The following is a 16,828-nucleotide window of genomic DNA, read 5'->3' on the forward strand; positions in this document are numbered from 1 at the left end:
AAAAAACCGCTGGACATGGATTTCCCCAGATAAAAACACAAAAAATGAAATAGATTACATCATGGCCACAAAACACCGCATGATTTCTAAATATGAAGTACTACCATCTTTCTCCTTCGGATCGGATCACAGACTACTAAGAGCAACAATACACTTAAATGCAACAAAGAAATGTAGGCGAAATTTCTCTAGTATATCCACTAAGCTAAAAACGCCAGCAGAGCAAGAAATATACCTTACAAACCTCTATGGCTTTATACCACAACTTATAGAGCATCAACATAATTATAACGTGGAGGAGTTCTACCAACAAATCACGCACTACATGAAGCTAAGTCTAAAAAACATTAAAGGAACACACAAGAACAAAATCCTATCGGCGAGAGCGCTAGAGCTTATGAAGGAAAGAAGCGAACTACAAAATAAGCCCAAGTTAAGCAAAACCGACAAAGAAAAGCTAAAAAATTTATACAAAAATACCAATAAAGAAATAAAAAGGTGCTACGCTACATACAGAACAACAACTATACATAAACACCTCAATAACTCTAGATCCGCCAAAAAAGCTTACAAAGAGTTGAATCAATTTAAAACATGGGTCCCTTTCCTCAAGTCTGGCAACAGTAAATGCAACTCTCGCACGGAAATCATAAACGCTGCTACTGACTTCTACGCTGATCTATATAGTAAGCCAGAATCACAAAATCAAAACATGGTTTCTTATAGCCACACGGTTACCTCTACAATAAATCAGTTTACAGAATATGAAATATTGAAACAATTAACGAGACTTAAACCAGACAAAAGCCCAGGACCAGATGGAATCACCAACGAATGTATCAAGGTCGCGAAGACCCTTCTACTGTCACCAATAACTATCCTTTGGAATAAAATACTGAAAGAAGAAGTTGTGCCACATGAATGGATGACATCAGAAATTATATTACTATACAAAAAAGGCGACCCAGCTGATATAGGAAACTATCGTCCTATAAGTCTGATGTCTTGTTTCTACAAACTTTTCGCATCTTGCCTACTTGAAAGGATAGCTCCAGCCATCGATGCCCACCAACCGATCGAACAAGCCGGTTTCAGAAGCGGCTTCAGCACGATAGATCATATCCAAGTGGTTGACCAGGTGATAGAAAAATATATAGAGTTTAATAAACCCCTATATTTGGCTTTCATCGACTACAAAAAAGCTTTTGACTCAATTTCCCACGAGAGTATCTGGGAGTCGTTGAAAGCACTAAATGTAAATGAAAAGTACATCAATATCCTCAAAAATATTTACTCTAACAGCACAAGTCGAGTTAAACTGGATAGAGTGGGCGAAATAATCAACATAAAAAGAGGCGTCCGGCAAGGAGACCCGATCTCACCAAAATTATTCATAGCCGTCTTGCAACACATAATGGGAGAGCTGTCATGGTACAATAAAGGTATTAATATAAATGGAAAATACTTAAGTCATCTCAGATTTGCCGACGACATAATTCTACTATCAGAATCCCCTCAACAACTAAACAAAATGGTAAACGAATTGAATCAGGCTAGTATAAAAACTGGTTTGGAAATGAATCTGGAAAAAACTAAAATTATGTCTAACCGCAGCGCAATGCCCATCTCAATAAATAGCACCCCTCTCGAGTTCGTCGACCGCTACACATACTTAGGAAAGCAAATCTCCTTTAGTAAAGAAAGAAACACCGAAGAACTAAATCGAAGAGTGGCGATTACCTGGAACAGGTTCTGGCACCATAAGGAAATATTAAAATCTCAACTTCCACTACCGATCAAGAAAATAGTCATGGATACAGGACTGCTACCCAGCCTTACCTATGGTTGCCAAACCTGGACCTTTGACCTCAAAACTAGGAACAAAATCAAAACTACTCAGAGAAGAATGGAGAGAAGCTGCCTAGGTATAAAATTGAAGGATAAGGTAAAGAACGTCGACATTAGGAAGAAGACCAAAGTATGCGATGCCTTAACTTTCGCAATGAAGGCTAAATGGAAGTGGGCTGGCCACTTAGCCCGTTACAGGGACGACAGGTGGACTTTACGGTCAGTAAAGTGGTCTGGGCCAAAAGGCACCAGATCCAGAGGTCGACCAAGGGCCAGATGGGCAGATGAAATTGTAGCGTGCGCAGGTGAAAGCTGGCTTGAAAGAGCTAACGACAGAGAAGTATGGCAGTCCTTGGGGGAGGCTTTTACCCGAACGGGGTCCATGCATTAATTAATCACTGACTAATATAAATTAATTAATTCATTATTATATCAATCTATGAAAATCAGATTATCATTTGTAAACAAATCTAGTTAGGATATTAAATTACAATCGAATGTTATAATAATCATTATAGTTTATTATTATGCATGGAATAAATAAAGCTTTATTATTATTATTATTATTATTATTCCTGCGTTTATAACACTCTCAATCATCCCAAATTAAAAAAGTTAACAGTATTAACTATTAAATAAAAGAGAAGCATAGAAATCGGTATAGAAACACCAAAGTTATTCATGAAATACGCTAATAATAAAGCTATCGCACGCGAATACTAAATCTATACTACTATATAAATCTCTAGAGACTGTCTGTACACTTATTTTTGTAGTAATTTGTCAAAAGTATTCTTTTTATGATTGACTGACATAATTTTTACCATTTAAGACATTTTTGTCTGTCTGCATGTTCTGCTATAACTCGAGAACAGATGCACCGTACATCTTTATTTACAAAATTGGTATAAAGGAAAAACATGTGCTTGCGCAAATGATGTGTGGATGTGTATGTATGTCTGTCATCGATAAACTCAGACACTATTTGATCGATCATTAAGATTAAATGAATAAAGAGATTTTGCTATCCCCATTGATGTAACTCGCCACCAAGTAACGCTGCGATATAAATATATCTACACCGTTCAACCGATTGTCATGAAAATTAGTACGTACAAGTATTATTTCACGGACAAAGTGATTATTTCATCCGTATCATTAAAAATGACCAACAGATGGCCCTTACGAGTATTATGGTGCATTTCTATGCCGATCAACAGATAAGTATAAAATATGAAATAAAAAATGAGAGTCATTGATCATCATTGAATCAAATAGTTTATATAAATAGATACCATGCCATTGAAGAAATAAAAGATCGGAACATCAACAATATATGCGCAGCGTCATCCAAAGCTACGGAAACAACATACCAACAAGAAATACGTTAAGAAACAAATAGATTCCGAATTTCTACATTGAGAGTTGCCAAAACCGTTAGTCAATGTAATGATCAAGTTCCAGTTCATCAAACAAGCATCTTCATCAAGAGATACTGAAAAACCTAACGAGCGAGCCCAACGACTGGATGATCAACGATTAAAATAAACTAAGTTAAGAACTAGAACCAATCTCAATAAATCCCGATGTGATCATTGGTTCAATGAATATAGTATGCCCATATTGTCACGCTATGATGTTTAAAATAAACTGCTGGTATAGTGCTAATCCACTAGCAAAATGTATTTACTACAACTGGTTGAACCATCAGAACCTCTTCTTATCTACGTTACGGGAACTACTGAGGAGTCTGAATATTTCCTTAAGCATATTAGAAATTACAATTCTTGCTTTGAAATGACATCATTTGGAGCAATAAATATTGTACAATTCAATAATTTCGCGTCTACGTTTAAAGTGTATCAAATGATTGGTTCACTTCTTCCACTATCTAAATAAAATCTCCAGTAGAAACTGAAGCCATTTATTCCATGGTCAACGTAGAAAAAGCTTGATCTTCGATGCATGTTCAGTACCACAACTAATCGAGAAATCGTCGCTAAATTTAGGATTATGCTTTATGAAAATAAATGTTTAGTTAAAGATTTTAAAATTTCTCTAAAAGGTGAAACAACAAATGATTCAAAGTTATTATCAACGCAGATAGAACGCCATTGAATGTAGAGCATGAAAGGCATTTTAATGCTGCCGTAGCTCCTGAAGTCACAGCTGTAGTTGTCGGTACAGAAATTACAAAACGAGGTGTTGTTATCATTATGCGACACAAAAACAATCAAGGTGTCGCTGAAACACATCAATCGTATGACAATTATTACGATTATCCAATTATAGATGGATATCATCTCGGACTTTAGCAAAATATTCTCACGACAGGCTCTGTGACATCGAAGAGTTAGTTGTATGGATTTTTTTGCATATCGTATAATGATTAGAGATAATCAATCTAACCATATTCTGAAGTGTCGTTAACTGTTTTAACAATTCATTGTTGACATGTACGCTATGGTCGAGAACGAATGATTAAAATTTATTCGATACAACCAATCAAAACTCTCAGCCAAAGAGTACATTTATTTAAGAGATACAATATCGAGTGATATAGTATCTGCTGATATTCGACAAAGATCTTCGTACAGTGGAAGTCCAAGACATATGCACGAATATGCTCAGGATGCTTTGATGTACGCTCGCAAGTATTGACAAGGTTGTAAATGTAATAACATCGATATTCGATAGAAGCGGATAAAAGAAGACGTGTTGGTTTGATGCAAACTTTTACAGACTATAGAAATTTAATTAAAAATTTTATCGTACCTATATAACATCGTATAAGTTTATGGGTGTTATGACCAATCTGCAGCCTATCCTATCGAGAACATCATTGATGAAGATGAAATAGATGACGAATATTAAATATTTTTTTTTTATAAGAATTTGATTATATCTCGAATGTTTCTTGATTTGTTGCTTTATTATTTGTACATTGTTGATGATCAGTAATTAATTACAAAATGAAAATATTTTTTTTCTGCGCCCCAGCGAAGCGGGCGGGTATAGCTAGTTGTTAATAAAATTAAAATAAGAAATAGTGTTACATGCCAGTATTAAATGCTATGCCATATAAAATAATATTAATTATAGTTTAACAAATTATTGATCAATTCATAACAATAATAATTGTATATAATAAAGTTAATTCAATAGCCCCTGCTATATTTACCCATCAAAAACAATACTTGTCAAAAAATCCAAGTCTCGCAACTCAGTTGTTCTACGGTAAAAAGTTGTGAGATCCGTGTAATACCAAGTCTTATCCATGTAATACTTAAGCGAATTCCTGTCTTAATACGTCCACTCTTTAAGACCACGATCGTGGTCCATAACAATTGAAAATCAATTGTGTCTGGAGTCTCAGTACTCGAAGCATTAAGTTGTTACGTATTAATTGACACCATCTTATAGTGACGCATCTCAATCTTAAAAATATTTAATGTTTTATATAAATATATTAACTCGGCCATCGCATGAAAACACGTGTGAATTAAAAAATTATTTAGTGCTGCTAGAAGTGCCTTAGAATTTTGATGATCGGTGAGTCAGTCAGTGAGTGAGTGACAAAATTAAGAAACTTTGACCCGTTATAATTCTTAAACTACTGGTTCAAATTGAATGAAATTTGAAATATACCGTGTCTTTATAGTGCTTGCATGGTCACTGAAAATTCAGTCTTCTAGTTTTATCCACAACGAAGTTACAGGGGGTCGAAAATGGCCTGAATTGCTTCGAGAAAAGGATGGTACGACCGTGCCGCTTTTTTGCTCGACTTGGTGGGGGCACTGCCGTGCCCCCAGATAATATGCAATAATAATGAGATATAGATTATGATATATAATAAAATGTCATAACACCGTATTGAAGGCTAAAGTTACTCTCGTAACACTATATAGCGTTACTCTGAGTGAACCCACAATATGTTTCAATGTATTCATAATAATTGTTAATAATTGGTCTACAAAAATAAAAATTAAAATCTTATACTATAACTTCTCTATGTCATATACTCATATTAACTACTACTAGGTGGTATGTATATGTCGGAGATATAGTTGGGTAGTCAGCGTCCATTGCAATTAAACGCAACCATTTAAATAATATTTATTTCATGATATTAACAATTTTATAAATTCTTCGAAAAAGAGTCAATGCGATGTGTCGTTGCTAAAACAATCCTTGTTTATAAAGCGTTCTTCTAAAATGAATCAAACGGATATTCAAAAGTACAACTTTTATAATAAATTAATGCAATTACTGCAAATTCATTCTCGAAATATAGTATAATATAAAAAATGAATATTTATTTGATTCTTATTCTTAGATTCAGCTCTTAATTAATTAAAAGTGAATTACTTAAAATAAGTAATATAAACCAACATTTATATTACTTACATAGTCCGTTATGACACATTACATGTAGCGCTGCATGACGAATCCACATATTAGTTTTACTTTATTTATTATATTATAAAATATAATCATTAAAATGTTAATTCACAATATATAATTATTAATTTATATCGCTAATATTTTAAAACCATTGCCGATAAATAGCGAAATGAGCTCACATCTTCCAAAGAATATAACAATCAAATCTCTATTAATTATTAGAGCCTGATAAATAACATAATCATGTTTACAAATATCTATTAAAATCCATATTTACGCTTCTTAGACATTTATCTAATAAAATATAATAATATAAACGATGACTTAAAATATAAACATCGTTATTTAACAACCATTACCGATAGATGGCGACTTGCGCCCATATATATTATGCATAGTATAAATAAAAAAAAATCGCACATGAATGAAACAGCTGTGTCAACCATTTCAAACGCTTGAGCATCGATGTTAACATTCGTTTGCAGTTGCACTCGACCGTCGACGTAGTTAAAACGCGGCGTGGCCACGAGAAGTACTCCGCCCTGTTTGCGTCCATGCGCTCGATCACACCTTATAATGTCATACCCTGCTGGGATTAACTCTGCGTCGTGAATAGATTCATGAACTCATTCCGTAATGGCGAACAAATACGCATTTAAAGATGAAATACCTGAGTAAAGTCTTCTATCGTAGTTCTTAGTCTCCTAATATTCTGGTAGAATATTTCGATTGTTTTGTTTCGACTTTTTATAGTTTTCTGTTTCTGTGTTATTGACGTAATTGGTTATTCATTCTTTCTGGAACACCTATATTAAAGGAGGCATAATCTTTTTCTGTCTTGTGCCTTATTTTTTCTTTGTTAATTGGTACATCCATACCATAAGTATTTGATATCAAGAATTTGATGTATTTTTCAAAATTATCAACTGTTGTTTCCTTCTGTAAACGCCAAACATGTCAATTTTTTGAATTAAAGTATTTAATTCAATATGATCAAATAAGTGGGAATCTGAAGGGGGAATATTTCTAAGTGCCAACTGTATGCATTTGTTAGGAATTTCCTTTATTAATCTCTCCCTTCTAGTTTCAATGGACTCAGCCCACTTACCGCATACGACTTGTGAAATGTTTTCTGAATTCTTAATAAATGAATTTCCTTTACCTACTGCTGAGGTAATCTTTTCTAGGAGGGTTGACGCTTTTAACTCCTCCGAAGACTTAAAAGCCCAGTCCACTACGGACTGTAAACCAATCCGAAGTAACTCATTACTCTCAAAAATCGCATTTGACAATGCAGCCATAACGTTCTCAGTACCCGCTAGATAATCTTTCGTCTTACTGAGGTGGCACAATTAGTCGTTTATTACAACGTTTTAGAGTACCTAACGTTACGCCAGGTAGGTAACCAAAATGTTGAAGCGATTTTATTTCATCAACCCTCTCCGGAATAGCTGATTTTACTAATTTAGTTGCATCTATATCAACTGCAACCTGGCCTAAATTGAGGAGTGTTTACTTCTCTCGAGGAAGAACTAAAACGGGATCGTTTACAATCTGCTTATCTAGACTCTTTGAGATAACAGGTTGACTATTTTGCGAGCCGCCGAGACTTTGCATATAAATATTGGATAAAAATCCTACCTGATTAATAAGGGCTTCTAAGCGTGGGTCTTCTTTTGAACTTCTCCTTTTAAAAGAAGGTCTCTCACTCTCTGTTACAGAAGACCCTGACGATGAATCAGAGTCAGAAACGTCCTCGTTGGAAATGAATAGGTTCGGATTGTTTTCGTTTATTATGTATATTAATTTCAATTTAAACTATTAAAATTAAAAAACACAAACAACGGCTAAAATTTTATACATATTTGTAACATTGAAAGAAATATAAATAAGTTATTTATATCAGAAAATTTCACATCTGTCCAAAAGATCAAGCTGTGATATGATATGATCTTCTAGTTTACCTCTCTCATAGATGGGCGGAAGCAGTTGAGAGCAAGGGAAAGGCATTGGCGGTCAGTCTGGACATAACTAAGGCTTTCGATCGCGTATGTCACAAAGCGCTTCTTTCGAAACCTACCTTCCTACGGGCTTCTGGGAAATTATGCAATTGGATCATCAGCTTTTTGGTAGATCGGAGCATTAAAGTGGTTGTCTATGGTGCATGCTCTGATTAAAAAAAATAATGCTGGTATTCCATAAGACTGCGTTCTGTCACCCACTATGTTTCTTCTACATATTACTTATTGCAAATCTGTAACATTCACTGCTATGAAGATGACGTCACCACTCATACACTGGCAGGGCAATATTTCTCGGGAAAACGTCGAATAGTACGGGAAGAAACTTGTGTCTGAAAGCGGACTGGGGCCGGCTAAACTTAGTTCACTTCAACCCTAAAAACACGCAAGTTTGAGCGATAATCGCTGAAAAATTACCCCGCTCGGTTTTATAATATATAGTTGCAAAGCTCGGTGTGCTCAGCAAGGCAAGACAGTAGTTTCACGTCGACCCTAAGACTATACAAGGCGCTAATTCGGCCCCCCATGGAATACTGCTCTCACCTCTGGGCGGGTGCTCCCCAGTCCTTCCAATTGACTCGCTCGAATTATCGACGGTCAAGCCCTTTCCGACCTACTTGATCCTTTGACTTTGCGTAAAGATGTTGGATCACTCTGCATCTTCTACCGAATTTTGCACGAGGAATCCCTCGGATTAATCCCGGTACAGAATTTCACCTTCGGACATCTCGTCAAAATGTAAGTTTCACGCGCACCACCTCGATATCCGAAAATCGCAACAGCGCGATTTTTAAGATATTTTCTACCTCGTACAACCACTTTGTGGAACCAGCTTTCGTTGTCGGTTTTTCCGAACCGATACTACTTTGAAAACTTAAAAAAGAGCGTACTCCTTGCTTACTGGTCGGCAACGCACCTACAAGCTCCCGAAAATCACAACAGCGCGATATTTAAGATATTTTCTACCTCGTACAACCACTTTGTGGAACCAGCTTTCGTCGGCGGTTTTTCCGAACCGATACTACTTTGAAACCTGAAAAAAAGAGTACTCCTTGCTTACTGGCCGGCAACGCACCTGCAAGCCTCCCGGTGTTGCAGATGTCCATGGGCGGTGGTAATAACTTTCAATCAGGTGAGCCTCCTGCACATTTGCTTATAACTCAAAAAAAAACGTTGGTTGTCTTTTAAATACATTTGTATGAATTATGTATAATTTTGATATATTATTTTAAAATAAGTCTGTTGATCTTTTTTCTAGAGCTCGAACCACACGAAATGAAATCCTGGCTGCGGCCGTGGTAACTGGAGTACACTATAAATGATATGCGTACAAGTTTAATCGAATTGTGCAATTAACAAGTATTTAATGACGATTCCTTTTTAGAAGTATCAATAAATTATAAAACACGTGCGTTCATTTCAAGAGTAGCAGCTCTTAACCACAGAACGTAGAACGCAAAAAATAACGCGCAGTAGAGAAATGATTTATTTCTTCCCTAACGCGACAGAATTCGACGAACCAGATGCTTTTACAATTGCGAGGAATACAAAAACATTTAAACTCATCAATACCAAAACAGAATGCGGAAACTAGCCCGTAATTCCAACAAAGGAATGGAAAATAATCAGCTTTGTGAGTTGCAGCCTTTTGATGAGGCAACACAATTTATAAACGCTGTAAGTTACTTTAATATCATTAAAGCGATAACTCACTAACTAATAAATTTAATAGCTGTTGCGATTAACGAATGTATCAAAAAATATCAATAATTTATATGGTTTTGGTAACATTGAATAAATAAACAAATGTCGATACGTTACCAGGTTCAAATTCCTTCTGTCCGAAGTTCTTGGAACCACTAATGATTGGAAGACCTACACTATAGGGCCTACAGCAACAGAGGCGTGAGAATCTAATACCTATATTGTTAATTAGTTTTGAATATTTTGCTGTCTGTAACTTATGATTTATTTACATGTATCGGTAACTTTTAAAACAATTCGTAAAATTATAATGAATTAACGATATCATTCTAAATATTTGTTAACTCGTCGGAATCTGTTGTGGGGCCCTATATGTGGAGGCCCCAGAGCAGTTTCCCCGGTTGCCCTCCCCTAAATCCGGGCCTGAAACAAGCTTTTGAGTCTGGATGAATAAGGTCTTTCTTTTGGTACAAGAATCTCTTACACAGGAATTCATTAATAATTGAATAATATTAGTGTTTTATTTTAAATTTTAATAAAAATAACAACAAGATATAAATTAGCAATTCCGGAAGTAAGACTTTTATTTTATCTCTAGTGAACAATCCGGATACTCTGATAAATTGCATGGCCTATTGCTATTTATAATTACTACAATGAAATTATGAAAAAAGGACCTCACACGCTCAAACGCTTAAAAAATATATTTTGTGCATTGTAAAATACTACATTTTTTATTAAAACTAGAACAAAAACATTACCAAATACATATAAAACGCTATCTCTATCAAGTTCGATTTATATTATTGTTATTGGTATACTAATATTAATTATTTTATACGTTATCTAAAAATCGTTTATTTAAAACAACAAAACAATTTTAGTAAGTTTGAACATTCCTATGATACACATGGTTATTTATTATACATATTATATTTCTTCATTTGTGTTCTAAAATGAATTAAATTTAATCGAATCATTTATTGGGAAAATGCTTTATAATTACACAAACGGAAAATTATTTATTACAGCAATGATAATCGAGTAAAAATTTTTTTATTCGATTTCTTCTTATAATGTTGGTACTATTGATGCAAGATTCTACTTGCAGTTCCTTTAAAACTATAAACTTCCTTGTCGTTGTCAGTTGTCACTTGTCACTACTTTGTGACTTTACCGGTCCCGCCTTCCCGTTCATTTCATCTACTTTTCTCTAGGAGTATAGTCTTAGTCAGTTTGTACTTAATAAAAAGGGACACCTTTTATTTAATTGAAAGAACATGCTATAATGGTACCAAACAATTTATATGTAAGTCCAAATATATATTTTTTAATTATACGAATTATTTTTCAGTTATGGCACGATCATCATCGCTCCTTATTAAATTTTATTTCCTTAACTTAATACTAAATTCAAATATTTAGTGTAATGAACATCAAACTTAATATTGTGTTGTTTACATCAGTTCAGAGTATACGCAATTGATACATTAATTTATTCATTAACTTATACATTAAGTTTATTATAAAAAAAGTTCTAATAAATAACTTAAAAAAACAAATAAAAAATATCATATAGGTATGTAAAGAATTTAAATTTGATTTTAACAATGGCGGCCAAAAATGCAGGCGGTCTTTTTGGCCGCCTGCATTTTGTGAGATGTAAAGCAAATTTGTTCATAGTATATCTTCTATCATAGGAGTCTCATGAATAGCGACTAAATTTTTTAAAATGTATTTATGACGCCTCCTCCCTTATTTTTTCTTCTATTTCACCATGATGATCGATCGCGCAGACTATTAATATTTTATTAGTATAAACGCCTGCTTTGTACCATAACGTAGATCTTTCTGGAATCAGCTTGAGTGTCTTGCTGTACTTGTGTTTAAATTATTAATATTAACTGTTGATCAAGATAAATCTTTTATGAATATGACCGCTAACTATTATGAAAAATTAACTTATGTTGCAATGTAAAGATATTATTTTTTGAACTGGTCTCATGTAAACATCAAAGTATGAAGTGCGAGTGAGTCTGTGCAACTACAGCCGCAAAGACATAACATTTCAGTTCCCAAGGTCGGTGATGCAATTTGTGTAAGGAATTTTTAGTTCATAATTAAAATTTAAAGTATCAATGACTACAGGCAATGGTTATACCAGTTTCATAAGTCAATTAACAGTTGTATTAAATAAAACAAAAGTATTCGGAGTGTAAACACAATGTTCAAGATATTTTGAGATTGTAACTTCAAGCAACTTTTTTCAGACCACGGCTTGCTGTGCAGACTACCATGGCAGGGGACAAGTAACATATCTACGAGACCCTGGCTGATTGATAGACGAGGCATTAGTCGAGCAGTGGGAAATTTACAGGCTGCTACTGGCTGATTGACTTCAAATATGTGAGTATCACTTTCTAAATCTATCTTACTGATTCAATCTTACTTTTCAATAAGATATAGCTAAACAATTATTGCAAATTGAATAAAAATAATAAATAAAGGTAACAATATACTAATAGAATGTTTAGGAATTTGATAAGATGTAGGTATGCTTGTTACAGAATGTTAATACATATCAGATAAAAACTGGTCAAAACCATCCATGTATAAACAATATTTTTTTTATTATTATTTTTTTATTTATTTAGACACACCAACAGCATAACATATACAGCATTCACAATAAAATCCTAAACATCTAAGTCTTAAATACTAATATGTATTGCATTTACACTTAAAGGCGTGTACAGCATGCAAAAAATCGATGTTGTATACAGATCTAATGTTGTGTACCACCTATATGGATGTCTCACCTTGAATGTCGCCCATATTAAATATTATTTTTAAGTGTTTAGTCGCTGGTGTAACTTTTACAATAAACAATCTATACATATAATATGAATCTAGTGTGGTTTTTACAAGAAGATATATACTAGACAATAGGGAGAAGCACTTATTTTACACATCTAATTAGGAATCTTTTCTATCAAAAGTGTAGGAAACTGAGTCCAAGGGTAAAAATATCTCTAGGTTTGTTTGTGAGCCATGTATTAAATGTGCAACACATGCGAGGTATTGGTATAATTATTTAAGCGACACCAATCTTTGCAACAAAGTAGAAAAAATGACTGCAAAATAAAAATAAAATATATAACATTAAACACACAATTATAGTTTAACAGCAATCACTCACTTTAATTTCTCTCTTCAAGCCATAAAAATTCCACTTTAGCTTGGAAAGAAAAGAAAAACCTAATGGTTCAGAATGCACAATATTTGTTTTGAAGGCTCTGTAATATCAATTATAAAAATACAATTCACCTAAGCCTTATATTATTAGTATACTAGGGACCACCTGGCTTTGCTAGGGTGCTAAGCTGATACTAACTGTACTACACAATTGGTTTATTTACGACATCACATTAGAAAATTATCAGTGTTTCTTTACTATTATATTGTCCATGTATTATATTATTAATATACAAAACTATCCTCTCAAATCACTCGATCTATTTAAAAAAAACTGCTTAATAATCAATTGTATAGTTTTAAAGATTTAAGCATACATAGGATAGTATGTAATGAAATGTGTTTTATTCATATTAAACAATAAACAATATTACTAGTATATGTTATTACAAGATTTAAATTTGTATTAAACAATGAGTATGTTTTAGTGATAAATATTATCCAACCTTCTCTGTCTAATTAGACGAATATGATATTTTTGTAATAAACATTGATGTTTTACTTTTTTTTAATTTACATTTCAGTGAGAGAAGAGTCGTCCTCGTCGTCTTGAAAGAATTCAAGCTCTAGATACTCATGATATCTGTAAGTACAAGTTGTATTATAAATTGTTAAAGGCTATTCATTATCATATTTTATGAAGTTGCTCATCCTGTTTAAACTCTACTGGTTAAACTACTTATTTATTTATAAAAATGTTATCCTATAACCTATGGAAGCATCACCTATTTTTCATCTAAATTGGTCCAACTGTTTAGGAGGAGTTCAGTTATGTGTACACATTAAGAAGATTCATTAATAAAGTTAATATTTTTAAATGAAAACATACGCCAATTATTGTATCACATCCTACTACTATTATAAAGGCGAAAGTTTGTATGTATGGATGTTTGTTACTCTTTCACGTAAAAACTACTGAATGGATTTGAATGAAACTTTACCACAATATAGCTTATACATCAGAATAACACATAGGCTACAATTTTTGAGGTTTCTAATGTGAGGTCGTAAATAAACACAATTTTTGCGCTTACATTGCATACGCTGACTGAATCCTACAAGATAGATCAAAACAATGTACTACAGTATAGTACAACTTAAAAAGGTCTACAAAAAAGTCCGTGATGGTATATGTTTATCTCTTAGGAATAACCCACAATAACCATTTTTTATCCTTTACTTTGTACGAGAAATAATGGCTTATTTACGAAGCGATTTTAAGCGATTACTAGACTAGACGGGACGAACCTGAAGTCCACGCGAACGAAGTCGCCGGCAAAAGCTAGTGCTTTATAATTTTATTAAAGATATGTCTAAATATTTACATGATACAATGCAGTCTTTGATTTGTATGCAGTACATTGAGTTAATATGAATATTATAAATGCAAAAGTTACTCTGGTGACCAAACCACTAAATAGATTTTGATGAAATTTGGGATGAAGTAATGTTGAAAGCATGCAAATCCGCAGATGACAACTAATTGTTAGTAATTATGAATTAATATTCTGTATTGAGTAAAAGGTGACCCCAGTGGTTACATGAAAATATTTAGTAAGGATTGATACAGCTTAAGCTCAGCCAAGCACTGAATTTTCATGAGCTGAAGTTAATAAATCAGTCTTGTGCTCGGTGGTGTAGGAACACTGGTGGAACCTGCCACGAGTGTCCAGTCACGATTTTGTGGATTCTTCAATTCTCAAGGAATTACAAAAAGCGGAGGCCTTAGTCCAGCAAGGCCAGTCAATTACATACTGCACCTCTTTTTATTTACTCTAAAAGTGGTTTTTGAGTTTCTTGTTATTTACTTGAACCCACATAGTGTTATACGATGGTGAAGGGAAATTATTAGTTGATAAATGACGATAAGATACATTGATGTTAAACAGCGCACACCTAAATTAGTTAATGAGAAATTACCTCGCATTTGTATCTGGTGGTGACTATTTCTATTTTGAATTTATGTCTGAAAAATGGGCCAGTAGATGGTTAATGGTCGTTATCACCCATAGACAGTGGTGTCGTAAGAAATTTTAATCACTATGACGACCAATAGCTCCTAACCTTGGGAACTAAGATGTTATGTACTTTGTACTGATCATTCAAACAAGAAAAAATAAATACTAAGGCTTGCTTGGCTGTAAAGTATCTGATGAGTAGGTGGTACCTATCGATACGACGACCTGCGTGGTCGAGTAGTTTGTACACCGGTTTTCATGGGTACGCCACTCCGAGGTTCGATTCCCGGCCGAGTAGATGTAGAAAATTCATAACTTTATGTTGTTTTGGGTCTGGGTGGTGGTACCATCGTTTACTTCTGATTATCCGTAACACGAGTGCCTAGAGTAGCTACTTAGATTGGGATCAGAGTAATGTGTGTGATGTTGTCCAATATTTATATTTATCTAGATTGGCTTGCACACCCTACCACCAAGTAGTATAGTATCTATCCATACAAACTTGTATCCAGACCAATAAGTACTAAAACACTTAGCATTTGCCAGATTGCCTACCTATTTTGACGGAATAAAAATAATTAGATTTTATATTGTTTTTAAAAAGTTTTTATTTATTTTCAGATCCAGCGAAAACATTAAGTATTGATTTAATGCTTCACTTCACTACGTAGTTGCTGTTAGTAATGCTGAGCCGAGTTGAAATATAAGTTAAATTAAATGATTACCTGACGTCACTGATAATGTGTTTATCTTTATAATTATATGTGCTGATTTCGCAGCTTTATCTGCTTGAAAATCAATTTGTCGCTTAAAGTTCAAATTGAAATTTCATTAATACTGATACTTGTTACCTCTGGAAAAAGGAGTTTTATTATGTTTAAAGAATTATTAAAATCAATTCAGTAATATCAGAGTACATTGATTGAAAACTAAACGAGCCTTTTTTATGATGATGATATAGTCTGGACTGATTTCGGTTCAAGGGAGACTAATGTAGGAGATATTATTAGTGCACAGATTTCTGTGCAAACACTGGTGGACTCTATATTAATGGTATCTTATATCTGTCCTATATATATCAATGGATTGGCGAATCCATTACAACTGATTGTCACACTGACTATCCATCAGGTTATCAGAGTTGCTTGATTGAAAAACTAAAAAAAAATAGTTCAGCATCAGGATCATTGCTTTACATACTTTCCTTCCGTTTGAGGCCAGAGTCCATCAGCCCATTTCCGTCCACTGCTGGACATAGGCCTCTCCAATTGCACGCCACTGAGATCGTTCTTGGGCTACTCGCATCTACACTACGTTTGCCGAGACGCAGTCTCCACTCTAGAACACGTTTCCCCCAACGGTTATCGGTTCTGCGGCAAATATGGCCCGCCCACTGCCACTTCAGCTTACTAATCCGGTGGGCTATGTCGATGACTTTGGTTCTCTGGCGGATCGCCTGATTTCTGATGCGATCCCGCAGAGAAACGCCGAGCATAGCCCTTTCCATAGCACGACAACATGAGCGACTTTAAACTGGTGGACCAGCCTTGCCGTGAGTGTCCACGTTTCGGCTCCGTATGTCATGACGGGTAGGACGCACTGGTTGAAGACTTTCGTCTTAAGGCACTGTGGGATCGA

General features: G+C 34.3%; 1 long non-coding RNA gene across 1 annotated transcript; it reads left to right on the forward strand.

The window, feature by feature from the left end:
* The first annotated feature begins 11,132 nt into the window (after window positions 1-11,132).
* Window positions 11,133-16,478, forward strand: LOC124541615. Its single transcript, XR_006967264.1, has 4 exons — window positions 11,133-11,286; window positions 12,248-12,383; window positions 13,757-13,817; window positions 15,812-16,478. It is a non-coding gene; the product is annotated as an uncharacterized LOC124541615 (long non-coding RNA).
* The last annotated feature ends 350 nt before the right edge of the window (window positions 16,479-16,828 follow it).

This window comes from Vanessa cardui, chromosome 28 (assembly GCF_905220365.1).
Source record: "Vanessa cardui chromosome 28, ilVanCard2.1, whole genome shotgun sequence".
In the NCBI taxonomy this organism is placed as follows: domain Eukaryota; kingdom Metazoa; phylum Arthropoda; class Insecta; order Lepidoptera; family Nymphalidae; genus Vanessa; species Vanessa cardui.